Below are 20,249 nucleotides of genomic sequence, written 5' to 3' on the forward strand. Positions count from 1 at the left end.
TTGATAAGGCCCCCAAAGTCACTGAACTGAGCCATAATGGTCTTTTCAACAAATGGGGCTGGGAGAGTTGGATATCCATATCCAAAAGAAAGAAAGAGGACCCCTACCTCACCCCCTACACAAAAATTAACTCAAAATGGACCAAAGATCTCAATATAAAAGAAAGTACCATAAAACTCCTTGAAGATAATGTAGGAAAACATCTTCAAGACCTTGTATTAGGCGGCCACTTCCTAGACTTTACACCCAAAGCACAAGCAACAAAAGAGAAAATAGATAAATGGGAACTCCTCAAGCTTAGAAGTTTCTGCACCTCAAAGGAATTTCTCAAAAAGGTAAAGAGGCAGCCAACTCAATGGGAAAAAATTTTTGGAAACCATGTATCTGACAAAAGACTGATATCTTGCATATGCAAAGAAATCCTACAACTCAATGACAATAGTACAGACAGCCCAATTATAAAATGGGCAAAAGATATGAAAAGACAGTTCTCTGAAGAGCAAATACAAATGGCCAAGAAACACATGAAAAAATGTTCAGCTTCACTAGCTATTAGAGAGATGCAAATTAAGACCACAATGAGATACCATCTAACACCGGTTAGAATGGCTGCCATTAAACAAACAGGAAACTACAAATGCTGGAGGGGATGTGGAGAAATTGGAACTCTTATTCATTGTTGGTGGGACTCTATAATGGTTCAGCCACTCTGGAAGTCAGTCTGGCAGTTCCTTAGAAAACTAGATATAGAGCTACCATTCGATCCAGCGATTGCACTTCTCGGTATATACCCGGAAGATCGGAAAGCAGTGACACGAACAGATATCTGCACGCCAATGTTCATAGCAGCATTATTCACAATTGCCAAGAGATGGAAACAACCCAAATGTCCTTCAACAGATGAGTGGATAAATAAAATGTGCTATATACATACGATGGAATACTACGCGGCAGTAAGAAGGAACGATCTGGTGATACATATGACAACATGGATGAACCTTGAAGACATAATGCTGAGCGAAATAAGCCAGGCACAAAAAGAGAAATATTATATGCTACCACTAATGTGAACTTTGAAAAATGTAAAACAAATGGTTTATAATGTAGAATGTAGGGGAACTAGCAGTAGAGAGCAATTAAGGAAGGGGGAACAATAATCCAAGAAGAACAGATAAGCTATTTAACGTTCTGGGGATGCCCAGAAATGACTATGGTCTGTTAATTTCTGATGGATGTAGTAGGAACAAGTTCACTGAAATGTTGCTATATTATGTAACTTTCTTGGGGTAAAGTAGGAACATGTTGGAAGTTAAGCAGTTATCTTAGGTTAGTTGTCTTTTTCTTACTCCCTTGTTATGGTCTCTTTGAAATGTTCTTTTATTGTATGTTTGTTTTCTTTTTGACTTTTTTTTTCATACAGTTGATTTAAAAAAGAAGGGAAAGTTAAAAAACAAAAAAAGAAAAAAGACAAACAAGGAAAAAAAAAAAAAAAAGATGTAGTGCCCCCTTGAGGAGCCTGTGGAGAATGCAGGGGTATTCGCCTACCCCACCTCCATGGTTGCTAACATGACCACAGACATAGGGGACTGGTGGTTTGATGGGTTGAGCCCTCTACCATAAGTTTTACCCTTGGGAAGACGGTTGCTGCAAAGGAGAGGCTAGGCCTCCCTGTATTTGTGCCTAAGAGTCTCCTCCTGAATGCCTCTTTGTTGCTCAGATGTGGCCCTCTCTCTCTGGCTAAGCCAACTTGAAAGGTGAAATCACTGCCCTCCCCCCTACGTGGGATCAGACACCCAGGGAAGTGAATCTCCCTGGCAACGTGGAATATGACTCCCGGGGAGGAATGTAGACCCGGCATCGTGGGATGGAGAACATCTTCTTGACCAAAAGGGGGATGTGAAAGGAAATGAAATAAGCTTCAGTGGCAGAGAGATTCCAAAACGAGCCGAGAGATCACTCTGGTGGGCACTCTTACACACACTTTAGACAACCTTTTTTAGGTTCTAAAGAATTGGGGTAGCTGGTGGTGGATACCTGAAACTATTAAACTACAACCCAGAACCCATGAATCTCGAAGACAGTTGTATAAAAATGTAGCTTATGAGGGGTGACAGTGGGATTGGGAATGCCATAAGGACCAAACTCCACTTTGTCTAGTTTATGGATGGATGAGTAGAAAAATAGGGGAAGGAAACAAACAGACAAAGGTACCCAGTGTTCTTTTTTACTTCAATTGCTCTTTTTCACTCTAATTATTATTCTTGTTATTTTTGTGTGTGTGCTAATGAAGGTGTCAGGGATTGATTTAGGTGATGAATGTACAACTATGTAATGGTACTGTAAACAATCGAAAGTACAATTAGTTCTGTATGACTGCGTGGTATGTGAATATATCTCAATAAAATGATGATTAAAAAAAAAATTAATGGGATTCTATCAAAGGTACACAAGATTTTTCAAGGGATCCCACTGGACAAGTTGTGACAATTTCAGTTTCACAGACAATAACGGAGTTCTGATTTCACTTAGAATGTAGAAAGTTGCAAGAAAATTTTGCTCCTATGTGTAACAACAGAAAAAGATGGAAAATCTATAAAATCATAACTTTTCTTGTAATCATCAGAGTTGAGGTAAAAGCCAAGTGAACTAAATTCTAAAAAGTGACAAGCTCCTTCAAGGAGAGATGGTACATTCCAACTGTTACAATTTTGATAGAGCACGGGATGAAGAGAAGACCAACACAAAATGCATAATAAGATTCATCTAAAATTGTTCAAGAATTCTTAAATGCTAATTTTGGGTAAGTGTATCTGTTTAAAAAAACTGGAAGCCCTAGACACAAAGGGAGTTCACATGCATTTGTGAGCTACTTTCCACAGATCTCAACAGGGTACTCATGAGAAAGACTGTGAGCAGGGCAAGGAGAGAGACCAGAGAGAGCTCCTTTCAGTGACACAGGCATATGGGAGGTGATCTGCTGCTACTGGGGTCAGGCACACAACGGCACGTGCTTCCCCTATAACCTTTGTCTTATATGACTCAAAATCCTTACATTAATGAGGAGGGATACCAAACTCTCTCATTCTAGGGTTCGGATAAATATCAACTGTACATGGGGGAAGGGTAGAAGCAAAACCAATCCATGTCTGGGAGAGGGGCAGGCATCTCTCCCTACTACCTCTAAGACTGAGAAAAAGATCTACTGCTTCTAGCGTTGGGCAAAAGTAAAAGCCCTTTCACTAGTAAGGGGTCAGAAAACCTCTTGGGGTCAGGATCTCATACCGATACAAAGGAGAGGCCTAGTATTACTTGGGGAGGAAAAAGAAATTCCCTCCTTCCTAATTGTTGCCATAGATACAAGGCAAAGGATGGCTGCCACGGGGGATACAGGAAGGAACACTGAGAGGGCTCACCCATGAGGACCAGTCAAACTGGGCATGCCTAAGACTGAGTCTGGACCAGCGGAACTGAGAACCCCACCTGCCCCCACTACAAGCCCAGTATTGAGTATAACACAACTGACTTATGGGAAAAAGGCAAGAGAGTAAAGAGAGAATTTCCTATATGGCATAGGTATAGAGGGACTGCTGTAAGCAGGGAAACACTGAGAAAAAACCTCCAGCTTAACACAAGCTAATGAAAGCCAACTGCTAGAGGAATTTGAAGACTGTGGTGCACGGAAGGTAACAATGACAAGAATCTAATACCCAATTCAACTACTGATAGATTGACTAGACTCCTCACACTAACTGCCTGACAGACGAAGAAGCACCCACATTTCTGAGCATAAAACACTACTCACACCTAGTTGCTACTGTTCTCCTACCAATGTCTGGCATGCATTTAAAAAGAATGCCCAAAAACTAAGAGAAAAATGACCTATTGTGAAAAGACAGAGCAATCAACAGAATAATACTCAGACATAATTCACATGTCAGAACTATCAGACAGGTATTTAAAATAAGGATAATCTGTATGTTAAAAGTTCTAGTAGAAAAGATGAGGAGCATAAAGGAACACATGGGGATTTTCAGCAGAGATGGAAACAATAAAAAAGAAAAAAATACAAATGCTAAAAAATAAAAAATCAGAGATGAAGAATTCCCTCAATTAACTTATCAGCAAATTGGACATAGTTAAGGAAAGAATCAGTGCACTTGAAAGTATGTTAACAGAAATTATCCGAATTGAAGAAGATAAATAAGTGAAAACAAAGAAACAAACAGGACTGCGCCCACAAGAGTTATGGAACAATATCAAAGAGTCTAATATAGGTGAAACTGGAATCATATAGGGAGGAGAGTAACAAAAGAGAAAATAAATATCTAAAGAGATAATGGCTGAGAAGTTCCCAAAATTAATGCAAGATAACAAATCACAGACTCAAGAAACTTTGAGAATCCAAAACAGCAAAGCAAAACAGAACAAAACAAAGCAAGCAAATGAACACCAATAGAGAACATAGACAAATTACTTAAAACCAAAGATAAAGAAAAATATCTTGAAGGCAGCTAGAGAAAAAAGAAACACCACAAAAAAACAAAGGGAAAACATGATAAGAATAGAGTAGAATTTTTAACACTGACTAGGCAAGCCAGAAGAAAGCAGAATATCATTTTCAAAATACAGGAAAAAAAATGATCTAGACTTCTATACCCAGTGAAAATATTGTTTAAAAAAGAATGTGAAATACTTCTTCAGATGAAAATAAAGCTGAAAGAATTCATTGCAAGCAGACATGTAATAAAAGAAATTTAATGAAAGTTTACTGGAAAGAAGTATGGTACCAGATGGAAATGTGGATCTACACAAAGAAATAAAGAGTGCCAGAAATGCTAATGCAGGGGGCAAATGTAAATACTTATTTTCTTATTTTTTATTGCTTTAAAAGAATGATTGTCTAAAGCAAAAATAGGAACAATTCATTGAGAAAATTATAATATATTTACCTGGAAAATATATTACAACAGTCCAAAGGGTGGGATAGAGATTAAAGAATTATACTGTTTTAAGTTTTGAATGTGATATATGAAGCTGTATATTATTATTTTAAGTTAGATTTTTGTAAGTTTCTTACAAAAAATGATGGAAGAAATTAATAATTTTTAGTCATTTAAAAGAAATGAGTAATTTTTTAAAAAGAAGTATAAGTCCACCAGTGGAGATAAAATTGAAATATTAAAATACTCAATTTTAAAGGAGGCAGGTAAAGGAGGAAAAAAGTACAAAGAAGTGATGTAAAGAATAAAAAACAGATGAAATGAATGTAGAGTTAAACCAATCACATACAATTGCATTAAATGTAAATGGTCCCAACACGCCAATTAAACTAAAGAGATTGTCAAATGGACATAAAAGCAAGGCTCTCTACTGCCCACAAAAAGAAAATTTTAAATATAAAGACAGGTTTAAAAACGTGATGGAAAAAGATACTATAAATACTAGTAATAAAAAAAAAAGGCTGCCATGACTATATTAACATCATTAAAATGGACTTCAGAACGTGGAGCATTACCAGGTATAAAGAGGGACATTACAGAATGATAAAGGGATCCATTCATCAAGAACACAGAACAATCCTAAATGTATATGCATTCAAAACCAAACTTGGAAAATACATAAAACAAAGCTGACAGAATTGAAAATAGATGTAGGCAAATCAAAAGAACAAGTAGAGAGAAAATCAATAAGAATATAGAATTCCTGAACGCTAACAGCCAATATGACCTGACAATTATAGAACACTTTACTCAACAACAGAAGAATACATATTCTTTTCAAGTGTACATGGAACACTGAATGAGACACACAATGTTCTGAGGCATAAAACAAATTTCGACTAATTAAAAATAACTGAAATCATATAAAGCATATTTTCAACCATAACAGAATAAAGGTAACAATCAACAAGAGAAAGACATCTGAAAAATCCCCAAATACTTAGAAATTAACACACTTAAAATAATCCATGTGTCACAGAGAAACTCATAAGGGAAACTGGAGGATATTTTGAATGGAATGAAAATGAAAACACAATAATCAAAATGTATTGGATACAGCTAAATCAGTGCTTAGGCAAAAATTTGTAGCATTAAATGCTTATGTGAGAAAAGAAGAATGGCTTCAAATCAATAACACAAGGTACATTAAGATACTATAAAAAGTAAAGAAACTAAATCCAAAGCAAGTGGGGAAAAAAAGGAAATAGCAAAGAACACAAAAATCCATGAATTTGAAAGCAAAAATAAATAAATAAATAATTAAAATTTCTAGCTAGACTGATCAAGAAGGAAAACAGGAAAGAAAGAAATTACCATATCAAGAATAAAGAGGGAACAACTGATGAAATAAGCAAATTTTGTGAAAGATGCAGACTACCAAAGCTCATTTAGGAACAAAAATATAACATGTATAGTCCTATATATATTAAGGAATTTGAATCTGAATTTGTTGTTTAAAAAAATAAACCTCCCAGATATAAAATTCCTTGCCAGGATGGCTTCATGGAAGGATATATCAAACAGGTAAAGGCAACATAAGAACAATTGTATACAATCTTTTTGAGAAAATAGAAGAAATCTTCCAAACGTATTTTATTACGCCAGCATTTCCTTCATGTCAAACCAGGCAAAGATATTATAGACCAATATACTTCATGAATACAGATGCTAAAATCCCTAACAAAATATTAGTAAATCTAATTCAGCCATTTTTTAAAAGGGTAATACTTTATGACCAAGTGTGACTTATCCCAGAAACACAAGGTAGATTCGACACTCAAATATCAACCAACGTAATTTACCATATTAAAGACAAAAAGAGTAAAACCACAGGATCATCTTCAAAAAGAAGCATTTGATGCAATATCCATTTTGCTGACAACTCTCAACAGGCTAGAAATAGAGAGGAATTTCTTCATTCCAATAAATGTCACTTATGAAATCCTCTAGCTAGTGTCATACATATTGGTCAAAGACTGAGTGATTTTACTCCAAGATCAAGGTCAAGGCAAGGATATTCATACTAAGCACTTCTATAATACTAATAATAAGGCAAGAAAATGAAATAAAAGATATCCACCCTAACATGAACTAATTCTTTAAAACTTACTTACTTATGGTTCCTTATTAAAATATTAATAATGATCGCTGCCAATGACATTTTCTGATTAGGAGTTGGTGTTATATCAGTTTTATGAATTGGATGATGATATGGATGAACAGATGGAAACATTTGAAAGAAAAAGACATATTGTCTCTATTTCCAGACGACATGTCATTTATGTAGAAAATCCCAAAAAGTCTACAAAATCTGCCAGCACTAATATTTGAGTTTAGCAGGGTTGCAGAATACAAGGTCAAAATACAAAATTCAATTGTAATTCTATAAACGGGCAATGAGCAACTGAAACTGACATTTTTATAAAAGCATTAAAAAACATGAAATTCCTAGGGATATATTTACAAAATATGTATAAGATTTGTATTCTAAAAGCTATAAAACATTGGATATAAATTAAGGAAAACCTAAATAAATAAATGGAGGATATATCATATTCACAAATTGGAAGACTCAATCTTGTTAATAGATCATAGATTCAATGCAATCACAATCAAAAAAATATCAGCTGGCTTTTTGTAGAAATAAACAAGCAGATTCCAAATTTATAGGAAAAAGCAAAGCACCTAGAATGGCCAAAACAATTTTGAAAAAGAACAAGTAAAACCTGATTTTATTACTCACTATAAGGCTATAGTAATTAGATACTGTGGTATAAAAATAGACGTATTGGTCAGTAGAAAAGAATAGTCTAGAAATAGACACATACATATACAGTCAATTGATTTCTAAAAAAGGTACCAAGATAATTAAATGGAGAAAAGATAGTCTTCTCAAAAAATGGTACTGGAAGAATTGGACTTTCATGTGCAAAAAATAAACCCTGACCCTTACCTTGCACCTATGATGCATTCTAGATAAAACTGTCTAATGTGAATCCATCAATTCTTTAGAAATTACTTCCAGTTTGAAAGGAATATAGGGGACAGAGACTCAAGGAAACAATAAGACAAATCTAGAGGTGCGAATGTTCTTCAGAACAACTGATTTGTTTTTCCAACAAGTCAGGATGATTTCTTAAAAAGGTGGGTGTCAGGAGGGAGGCTGTGCTAAACTACAGAAGGAGAATTAAGGAATATAACAACCAGAAGCAATGTGTATCTTGGATCCTGGCTTGGATAAACCAAGAGTAAAGAACATTTTGGGGGACAACTTGGAAAATTTGAATACGGACATGTATTGAAAAAGACGATCATTATCTGGAATAAAGCTGGGTTACAAAGCATGTACAACATGATTTAATTTTGGTGAAAAATAAATATTTATGTATATATATGTATGGAACATAAGTGGGAACCATATAATCTCTAGATAGTGGGAATCTGGTGTTTAAAAAAATTGCTTATCTTTTATTCTAGCTATCATCAATAAACATTTTTAATAACAAAACAAGTGAAAATTAAAAAATTTTAAAAGGGAACAGTTATTCTAAAAAGCCTATTTAAGAATCAACAAAACCCATGTAAGTTATATATATTATGGTTTGATATGGGCAAAGAGATACAGACAGTAGACATAAAAAGGTCCTATGAAATACTCTAGTACAACCTGTCATCCAATATAATACCCTCTTTATTAGTATGTTTATCAGATGACCTCAGAGCATTGCAAACATCTCTAGAACAAGGTACTCAGAACTTTATGAAAAAGTCTTTTCTACTTTTATAGCTGTTAATTGCTTTGTTTTAAGTCAAATATGGGCCCTAATTTTGAATGCTCTAATTTTAATTTATAAAAACTTTTACCAATTGCAATATTAATATTATGTTGTAATGTCAAGTATCTAGTCATTTGAAGACAGAGGTTTTTTCTCATATATGTGTCTTGAGCACATAGCATACTGTATAAATGAACATATGACATACCAAAAAACCTTTTCAAATATTTGAAACAGTTATCATATCATCCCATATTCTTTTATTCTATAGGTTAAAATATCCATACACTTCTACCATTCCTTCTACAAAAGGGTATCAAGTTTTCTCATGATTTTTGTCAAAAATGATAATTTCAAAGCACTTTGTAAAGTTAATGATATTTTTAAAATACAAGAAGTAGATACAAGTAGCATTAGCAGCAATGACATAAGGAGAAGTAATAGAAATTCTTAGAAAAGACAATTATGACTGTTGTCGTAATTAGCATATTGTTAACGAAATCATCTAAATCAGCAGCTTCCAATTTTTTCCAGTAAATTGTAAATATTACAAATGGCTTTTAAATCACCTTATCTATATTTCAGAAAGGTACCACTCAAATTTTCAAACCGTCTGTTGAGATATGTCACAATAGATATAATTTCCCCAATTTACTGACCTGATAAAAAATTATTTTTTTAAAACAAATGAATATAAGTAGTTGACTACAGGATATATTTCTCAGTAAAACTATACTGATTTTCTTTCTTCCTATGTATTTTCAATTATAAATATTTAATAGCCTATTCTAATTTTATATTGGGGCAGTGATAATTTATGGTGTTTCTTTTCAGAATTTACCCTTTTCCACTTCCAAAATGTTAGACATTATTACAAATCATGGACTCATTAAAAATAAAACTAAAATAAAATTATTTTTCTGAAGGTGAGACAGTCCAAAAATAAGCCACACAAAAATAAGAAGTTTTCTGATTGCATTATTCCCAAAAATATAGATCATATATAACATACATTAAATTGTAAAAGTGAGGTCCAGAAAATAGGAAGCTCCAGGAATCAGTACCTCCAGCACAACTATTAAACAAGCAGGAACTGTCTGAATCAACTATTTCAAACTCTGAAGTCTAGTACAACACTGTGTGGCATCCAAGAAAGAGCAAGAGGAAGAGGCTGGTAAATGGCGGTAAATAGCAGTGAATTCTTTTTTCCGTGCACATCTCCCACTCTTGCAGCAGGCAGCAGCAGGGTTGAGCTCCTCTCTAGTGCCAGGGAGGGACATAAAAACCTAGCTCCCCAAGATGGGGCAGGGAGAAGGGGATAAGGTCCGATCACTGACCACTGCTTTTTTTTTTTTTAATTCAGTTTTATTGAGATATATTCACATAGCATACAGTCATCCATGGTGTACAATCAACTATTCACAGTACCATTTTATAGTTGTGCATTCATCACCCCAATCTATTTTTGAACATTTTCCGTACACTAGAAAGAATCAGAATCAGAATAAAAAATAAAAATAAAAAAACAGCACCCAAATCACCTCCCCCAACCCTGCCCTATTTTTCATTTACGTTTTGTGCCCATTTTTCTACTCATCCATCCATACACTGGATAAAGGGAGTGCGATCCACAGGGTTTTCACAATCACACCATCACCCCTTGTAAGCTACATTGTTATATAGTCGTCTTCAAGAGTCAAGGCTACTGGGTTGGAGTTTGGTAGTTGCAGGTATTTATTTCTAGCTATTCCAATATATTAAAACCTAAAAAGTGTTATCTAAATAGCCCGTAAGAATGTCCACCAGAGTGACCTCTCGACTCCATTTGAAATCTCTCAGCCACTGAAGCTTTATTGCATTTCATTTCATGCCCCCCTTTTGGTCAAGATGTTCTCAATCCCATGATGCTAGGTCCAGCTTCATCCCTGGGAGTCATATCCTGCATTGCCAGAGAGATTTATACCCCTGGGAGTCAGGTCCCATGTAGTGGGGAGGACAGTGAGATCACTCGCCAGGGTTGACCACTGCTTTTGATTAGCTTCTTTGGATTTTGGAGGCCAGCTCTGTGAGTGGACATTGTTCCAAACCAATCAGGACAAAGGCAGTGGAGGAAACATAAAGGCAGTATACTTCCTCAGAGCTGCAGAGGACTGCTGAAGGGCTGCATTTGCTAGGCAGGTGCCATGTCAAGAAAACAGATTTGGGGAGACATGGAAGAAACTCCTGGTGCCTTGCCTGATCTCTCCCTTTGAGAGTCACTGGTCTTCTTTCAGCTGAGAAGTCTGACTTGAAAAATTCTTCTTCTGTGTGCTCTACCCCCACCCCCAAATTTGCCCCCCAGGCAAAAGCACTTAATACAAGGAAAGCAGTTTAAGAAACAATTGAAGTGGATGGCCTGAGGCAAAGGCTCACTTGCTTTAAGTCCTGCAGTGGGACACTCAGGAGAGGAAGGAGGTCTGTTTTCTGGGATGTAGAGAGGGCATTCAAACTCCTTTAAACAGAGGAACTCATAAGGCCTCTAGCAAGTGCAAGCACAGGACAAGACACAGGCCCTGAAAACAGGAGAATTAATAAGGCCACTAGCAAGTGCAAGCACAGGATAACATGAACACCCTATAAATAGGAGACTTCATAAGGCCACTAGCAAGTGAAAACACAGGACAAGACACAGGTCCAGGAAAGGTAGGGAGGACCCTGCACTTGGCAATCATCTTGGACAAACCTTCCTGATAGGAGGGCTGAATTTCGAAGGAGCGCACCATCCAACACAAAGCCAAATTGCAAACACAATGAAATGTGCTTTTTCCTTAGGTTTGCTTGGTTTTGTTAGCTTCTGAATCTTAAAAAAAAAAAAAAAAAAAAAAATCTCTTTCATATCAATAGCAATACAAACTCAAGAAATAGACACCTCAGGGAATAAAGCCCAGAGTTAACAAAGTAAAATATTAAAATGTACAGTGTGTAACAAAAGCGTACAAGACAAACAAAGAAACAAGAAATGATGGCCCATCCACAGGAAGAAGACAAAGATACAGAAAACACCAATGAAGAAGTTAAGAATGTGGACATACTTAACAGAGCCTTTAAAAACATGTCCTTAGAAATGCTCAAGGAGGTGAAGGAAAGTACAGAGAAAAAACTGAAGAATACAGGAAAACAATGAATGAGCAATAGGAGAATCTTACTAAAGAGATAGAAATTTTAAAAAGAAATCAAACAGGACTACTGGGGCTAAAGACCAAAATAATTGTAATAAAATATTCCCAGTTGGGTTTCAAGACCAGAATGGAGCTGGCAGAAGAAAGAGTCAGTGAACTTGAAAACAAAACATTTGAAATGAGTCAGGCTGAGGAGCAGAAAGGAAAAAAGGAAATATTAAAAGTGAAACAACAGCCTGGGATAGTTATGGGACACCAACAAGTGCACCAATATACACATTATGGGAGTCCAGGAAGGAGAAGAAAGAGAGAAAGTATCAGAAGGAATAGTCAAAGAAATATCAACTGAGAACTTCTGAAACAGCAAAGGATATGAATATGCACATCCAAGAAACTCAGAGAAAACCAAACAGGATAAACATGATAAAAAATACACCCCATAATATATTGATTACAGTATCAAATGCAAAGGACAAGGAGAGAGTTCTGAAAGCTGCAAGAAAAAAGCAACATGTTACATACAAGGGAGTCTCAATTAGATTGAGTTCTGAGTTCTCATTGCAGATCATGAAAACAAGAAGGCAGTGGGCTGTAATACTTAATGTGCTGAAAGAAAACAACTGCCAGCCAAGAATTTTATATTCAGTGAGACTCTCTTTCAAAAAATAAGATACAGATTAAGACATTCTAAGATAAACAAAAGCAGAGGGAGCTCATAACCACTAGACCTGATGTACAAGAAATGCGAAAGGAAGTTCTGCATACTGAAAGAAAAGGACACTAGACAGTGGTTCAAAGCAGCATAAAGAAATAAAGACCTGCAGTAAAGGAAATCATTTGGGTAGTTATAAATGCCAGTATTACCCTATTGTATTGTTTAGTATGTAACTTTACTTCTTACTTTCTACAGGTGCTAAAGTGCAAATGCATAACATTTAATGATGAATCTAGGTTTTTGGACATACAATGTACAAAGATATAAGTGGTAACAAGTACAAAAAATGGTGGGGAGACAGAGGGGTACAGGAAAAATATAAGTGCATGCTACTGAATTTAAGTTGGTATCAAACCAAACATGATTATTATATATTTAGAATGTTAAATTATAACCCCATGGTAACAACAAGGAAAACAGATGAAAAGTATATCCAGAGAGAAGTGAGAAGGCACTCGATAGAGTGCAACACAAAAGAGCAAATAAATATAAAAGTAGGCTACAATGGAAGTGAGGGACAAAAGTGTCGTAAGACTTACAAAGGCTAAACAGAAAAATAGCAGAAGAAAGTCCTGTATTATCAGTAGTGTTTTAAATATAGATTAAATTCTCCAGCCAAAAGGCAGAGATTGGCAGAATGGATAAAAAAGCATGACCCAACTGTATGCTGTCTGCAAGAGGCTCATCTTAAAGTCAAAGACAGAAGTAGGATGAGAGTGAAAGGATGGAAAAAAATATACCATGCAAGTAGTAACCAAAAGAGAGCTAATATACCAATATTAGATAAAACAGACTTTAAGTTAAAAAAAAAAACCAGTTACAAGGGAAAAAAATGGTCATTATATACTGATAAAGAGAACAATTTAATGGGAAGATATAACAATTATAAATATATATGCAACTAACAGAAGAGCCCCAAAATATATGAATAAAATACTGACAGCATTGAAGGGAGAAACTGATGGTTCTGCATCAATAGTAGCAGACTTTAACACGCCACTCTCACTAATGGATAGAACCTCTAGTGAATGGATCAATAAGGATGTACAGGACTTGAATGATACACTAAACCAACTATACCTAACAGACAAATATGGAACAGTGCATCCAATGAAAACAAAAAACACATTCTGATCACGTGCACATGGATCTTTCTCCAGGACAGACCATATGTTGGGTCACAAAAGGAGACTCAATAAATTCAAAAATATTGAAATTGTACAATGTATATTCTCTGACCACAATGGAATGAAGCTAGAAATCAATAACAGAGGGAAAAATGAAAAATTCATAAATATGTGGAAATTAATATATTCTTAAACAACCAATGGGTTAATGAGGAAATCAGAAGTGAAATTGGGAAATATCTTGACGAGAATGAAAATGAAAATACAACATAGCAAAACTTATGGGATACAATGAAGGAAGTACTGAAGTGAAATTTATAGGTCTACACGCTTACATTAAAAAAAAAGAATGACTTCAACTCAGAGGCCTAATTTCAAAACTGGAAGAAGTAGAAAAAGAGCATACGAAACCCAAAGTTAGCAGAAGGAAGGAAATAACAAAGATCAGATTGTAGATAAATGAAGTAGAAAAGAAAAAAAAACAAAACAAACAAAAAAACCAATAGAATCAACAAAACCAAAAGTTCGTTCTTTGAAAAGAGCAACATAATCAACAAAGATTTATCTAGACTGACAAGAAAAAAAGGGAGACAGGATACAAATAACACCAACCAGAAATGAAAAGGGGGGGCATTACTATTGACCCTGCTGAAATAAAAGGACTATAAGAGGATACTGTGAACAACCGTAAGCCAAAAATTAGATAACCTAGATGAAACAGACAAATTCTTAGGAATACACAAACTACCTACACTGACTCAAGAAGAAACAGATTTCAACAAACCAATTACTAGTAAAGAGAATCAGTCATCAAAAACCTCTCAAAAAGGAAAACCCAGGGCCAGGTGGCTTCACAGGGGAATTCTACCAAACATTCCAAGAAAACTTAACTCCAATTCTGCTCAAATGCTTCCAGAAAATGGAAGTGTAGGGACATTCCCTAACTCATTCTACAAGGCCATCACCCTCATACCAAAGCCCGATAAAGTTACCACAAGAAGAAACAAAACAAAACAAAACAAAAGCTCTTATGAATATAGATGCAAAAAATCCTCAACAAAATACTAACAAATTGAATCCAACAGCATATTAAAAGAATTACACCTTGATCAAGTAGGATTTATCCCTGATATGCAAGGGTGGTTCAACACAAGAAAATAAATTAATGTAATATACCACATTAACAAATCAAAGGGGAAAAAAAACCACATGATCATCTTGATTGACACAGAAAAGGCACTGACAAAACCCAGCATCCTTTCTTGATAAAAACACTTCAAAAAAAACAAGAATAGAAGGATAGTTCCTCAACATGATAAAGAGAATATAAGAAAACCCACAGGTAACATCATGTTCAATGGTGAAAGACTGAAAGCTTTCTAAGATCAAGAACAACACAAGGATGCCAACTTCTACCACTGTTATTCAATATTGTATTGGAAGTTCTTGCCAGAGCAATTAGACAAGAAAAAGAAATAAAAGGCATCTAAATGGGAAAGGAAAAAGTAAAAACTCTCCCTATTTGCAGATGATATGATCCTATATACAAGAAATACTGAAAAATCCAAAACCAAGCTCCTAGGGCTAATCAATCAATTCAGCAAAGTGGTGGGGTATATCAGCATCCAAAAATCCATAGTATTTCTATACATAAGCAATGAACAATTGGAAGAAGCAATAACCAACTGGAATAATTTACATCCTAACCAAGGATGTAAAGGTACACAGAAAACTACAAAACATTTCTGAAAGAAATCAAAGATAACCTAAATAAATGGAGGGACATTCTGTGTTCATGGACTGGAAGATGTCAATATTACCCAAAGCAATTTACTGAATAAATGCAATCCCAATCAAAATTCTAACAACCTTCTTTGCAAAGTGGAAAAGCTAATCATTCTATTTATATGGAAGGGCAAAGGTCTTCAAATAGCAAAAGCCACCTTGAACAAGAAGAATAAAGTTGGAAGACTCACATTTCCTGATCTTAAAACTTGGGCCGTGAGTGTGTGTGGGGGTAGGCAGGGCCTGCGTGTGGGTTTGTCATGCTCTGGGCAGGGCTGTGGATGAGGACACCGAGCAGGAAGGGGATGGAAGGAGGGGGTAGGGGATAGGAGCAGCCGGGCACAGCTCTGGGTAAGACTCTGCCCCAGGTGCGGTGCGGCTATCTTTAGGTCTCCTTGTGACTGGAGGTCCTTCACAATGAGACATTTTAGGGTGCTTCTTTCTTCTCTGTGTAGTTGGTAGTCTGGGTGCTGAAGAGATGGCTGACAGTGCCAAAACCTTTCTCTGGGACCTTGGCAGGGAAATCAAAGACTCCATCTGGGGTGTATGGACTATTTCAAAGCTACAAGCTCCTATCCACCAAAAGAGAGAGGAGCAGCAGCAGAGAAGAGCAAGCAGTGTCTTGGCCCATCGGAGAGCCCAGAACATAGAGTGGAAGCAGGAGAGTGAATCACGTATTGTGTGTAGAATTTTCCAGTACTGCACTTGGAATGGCGGAGTATTCTGGTTCAGTCTCCTCTTGTTTTATTGAGTGTTTATTCCTGTGCTTCAGTCAGGAATTATTGGTGATCCATCACTACATGGAAATGTTTGGTTATGGCTGGAATTCTTCCTTCCGTCAATTTTCACTGCTTTTTCGGTGCACCCCGTTTGTGCTTAGCAAATTTATCAATGCCATTTGGTTTTAGGATATAGCTGATCTGGCATTCAGGAAGGATATAGCTGATCTGGCACTCATCCATTCCCTAGTGTCAGCAAAATAATTGCTTTCATGCTCTTCAACATTTTGCTGCAGGCTCTTTTCCCCATGCATCAGGTTGGTCAGCTTGTTAGACTCTTGCATATGTCCCTTCTCTACTCTCTTTACTGCTTCAAATAATGCTGGTTCAATAAAGGAATTATATGCACCAGTGGTTATCAAATATAGAAAGAACTGGCCTTAATACTTTGGATTTGGTTTGACTCTGGCTTTCCTCACAGGAATACAATCCTCATATATTATCCGTGGCTGCTTCTTCTATATCTACTTTCCTTGATCATTATCAGTGCTAATGAAGCAAAGAACCCTGGCAAAGCACCTTTTCCAGTTGTGCCTCTTCTCCTCTTCCACAAGACAGTCTATCTGAAGTCCGCCCTGAGTAGCTCAACCTCTGCAGAGAAGTTCTCTTCACCACATCCATCGCCTGCCAAACTGAAGGCTGCTGCAAGCCACTAAATCTCCTGCCATCTGAAGAGGGTGAATGGCATTGGAAGGAGGCTGTGGCAGAGTTTTTCCTTGTTCACCTGACCCTACCCAGGGAAGACAGGACCCATTCTGCCAAGGGCCCTTTGCATATTCCCTTCTCTCTGAGGAACTGGAATTTTTGTCTCTGGTACACATAGGGCAAGATCTCCTGACAATAATGTGTGGATTTTTAACAACACAGTGAGTCTGAAAGGACCACATTTTAAAAAATTTTTTTTAATTCATTTTACTGAGATATATTGACATACCATGCAGTCATACAAAACAAAGCGTACGTTCAGTTGTTCACAGTACCACCACATAGTTGTGCATTCATCACCAAAATCAATCCCTGACACATTACCACCCACACAAAAATAACAAGAATAAAACTTAAAGTGAAAAAGAGCAATTAAAGTAAAAAAGAACACTGGGTGCTTTTTTTTGTTTTTTGCTTGTTTCTTTCCTTCCCCCATTTTTCTACTCATCCCTCCATCAACTAGACAAAGGGGAGTGTGGTCCTTACGGCTTTCCCAATCACACTGTCACCCCTCATAAGCTACATTTTTATACAATCGTCTTCAAGATTCATGGGTTCTGGGTTGTAGTTCAATAGTTACAGGTATTTACTGCTAGCTATTCCAATTCACTAGAACCTAAAAAGGGTTGTCTATATTGTGCGTAAGAGTGCCCACCAGAGTGACCGCTCGGCTCCTTTTGGAATCTCGCTGCCACTGAAGCTTATGTCATTTCCTTTCACATCCCTCTTTTGGTCAAGAAGATGTTCTCAATCCCACGATGCTGGGTCTAGATTCTTCCCCAGGAGTCATATTCCACATTGCCAGGGAGATTCACTGGGTTTCAGATCTCATGTAGTGGGGAGGGCAGTTATTTCACCTGCCAAGTTGGTTTAGCTAGAGAGAGAGGGCCACATCTGAGCAACAAAGAGGCATTTGGGTCCACAGGTTTTTCTGCAGCTATTTTCTAGCAGTTGCCAGCCCCTGTGCCTGGAATGATTTGAATACTTTCTCTTCTCATGCCATTTACTGTCCTACCTCCAATTCCTGCTTTCTACCACCCTTGGATGAGTGGATTCTGTAAATCTAGCTGTTGAGGGTTTGTTATTTTTGTTTTTTTTTTCTGTGAAACACATACATTGGATGTGGGGGTAAAGAAATTATTCCTGGTAATTCCCTTTATAGCCATCACTGTTTTGTGTCTTGTAACTCAGGTTAGGTTTTTGTCTCTTGCTCCACTGCAAAATAAAATAAAATAAAATGAGCCTGAGGGTTAGTTACTCCTCCAGGAAAGTAGGTAGAAAGCCAGGAACTGCGTGGACTGGACACCACAGAGCAATCTGTCTTTGGGCATACTTCATACAACACTCATGAAAATGTCGAACTGCTGAGATCCGCGAAATTTGTAAGTTTTTGCGGCCAGGGGACCCGCGCCCCTCCCTGCCAGGCTCAGTCCGGTGGGAGGAGGGGCTGTCAGCTCCGGGAAGGAGAAGGGAGAACTGCAGTGGCAGCCCTTATTGGAAACTCACTCTACTGATCCAAACTCCAACCATAGATAGACTGAGACCAGACACCAGAGAATCTGAGAGCAGCCAGCCCAGCAGAGAGGAGACAGGCATAGAAACAAAAAAACAACACGAAAAACTCCAAAATAAAAGCAGAGGATTTTTGGAGTTCTGGTGAACACAGAAAGGGGAAGGGCGGAGCTCAGGCCCTAAGGTGCATATGCAAATCCCGAAGAAAAGCTGATCTCTCTGCCCTGTGGACCTTTCCTCAATGGCCCTGGTTGCTTTGTCTCTTAGCATTTCAATAACCCATTAGATCTCTGAGGAGGGCCCTTTTTTTTTTTTTTTTAATCCTTTTTTCTTTTTCTAAAACAATTACTCTAAGAAGCCCAATACAGAAAGCTTCAAAGACTTTCAATTTGGACACGTCAAGTCAAGAGCAGAACTAAGAGAGCTCTGAGACAAAAGGCAATAATTCAGTGGCTGAGAAAATCCACTAAACACCACAACTTCCCAAGAAAAGGGGGCTGTCCGCTCACAGCCACCATCCTGGTGGACAGGAAACACTCCTGCCCATCGCCAGCCCCATAGCCCAGAGCTGCCCCAGACAACCCAGTGTGACAGAAGTGCTTCAAATAACAGGCACACACCACAAAACTGGGCGTGGACATTAGCCTTCCCTGCAACCTCAGCTGATTGTCCCAGAGTTGGGAAGGTGGAGCAGTGTGAATTAACAAAGCCCCATTCAGCCATCATTTGAGCAGACTGGGGGCCTCCCTACACAGCCCAGCAGCCCAGAACTGCCCTGGGGGGACAGCATTCACCTGTGACATAGCACAGTCATCCCTCAACAGAGGACCCGGGGTGCACAGCCTGGAAGAGGGGCCCACTTGCAAGTCTCAGGAGCCATATGCCAATACCAAGGACTTGTGGGTCAGTGGCAGAGACAAACTGTGGCAGGACTGAACTGAAGGATTAGACTATTGCAGCAGCTTTAAAACTCTACGATCACCAGGGAGATTTGATTGTTCGGGCCACCCTCCCTCCCCGACTGCCCAGAAACACGCCCCACATACACGGCAGGCAACACCAACTACACACGCAAGCTTGGTACACCAATTGGGCCCCACAAGACTCACTCCCCCACTAACCAAAAAGGCTAAGCAGGGGAGAACTGGCTTGTGGAGAACAGGTGGCTCGTGGACGCCACCTGCTGGTTAGTTAGAGAAAGTGTACTCCACGAAGCTGTAGATCTGATAAATTAGAGATAAGGACTTCAATAGGTCTACGAACCCTAAAAGAACGCTATCAAGTTCAGCAAATGCCACGAGGCCAAAAACAACAGAAAATTATAAAGCATATGAAAAACCAGACAATATGGATAACCCAAGCCCAAGCACCCAAATCAAAAGACCAGAAGAGACACAGCACCTAGAGCAGCTACTCAAAGAACTAAAGATGAACAATGAGACCACAGTACGGGATATAAAGGAAATCAAGAAGACTCTAGAAGAGCATAAAGAAGACATTGCAAGACTAAATAAAAAAATGGATGATCTTATGGAAATTAAAGAAACTGTTGACCAAATTAAAAAGATTCTGGACACTCATAGTACAAGACTAGAGGAAGTTGAACAACGAATCAGTGACCTGGAAGATGACAGAATGGAAAATGAAAGCATAAAAGAAAGAATGGGGAAAAAAATTGAAAAAATCGAAATG

General features: G+C 37.5%; 1 protein-coding gene and 1 pseudogene across 3 annotated transcripts in view; one reads left to right on the forward strand and one right to left on the reverse strand.

Annotated features, from left to right (window-relative positions):
* The window catches only part of LRBA (LPS responsive beige-like anchor protein), a 1,009,660-nt gene that overhangs the window by 196,907 nt on the left and 792,504 nt on the right, over positions 1–20,249 (reverse strand). The window lies entirely within an intron of this gene.
* Positions 16,010–16,996, forward strand: LOC119529924 (annotated as a pseudogene).

Source organism: Choloepus didactylus, chromosome 3 (genome assembly GCF_015220235.1).
Source record: "Choloepus didactylus isolate mChoDid1 chromosome 3, mChoDid1.pri, whole genome shotgun sequence".
In the NCBI taxonomy this organism is placed as follows: domain Eukaryota; kingdom Metazoa; phylum Chordata; class Mammalia; order Pilosa; family Megalonychidae; genus Choloepus; species Choloepus didactylus.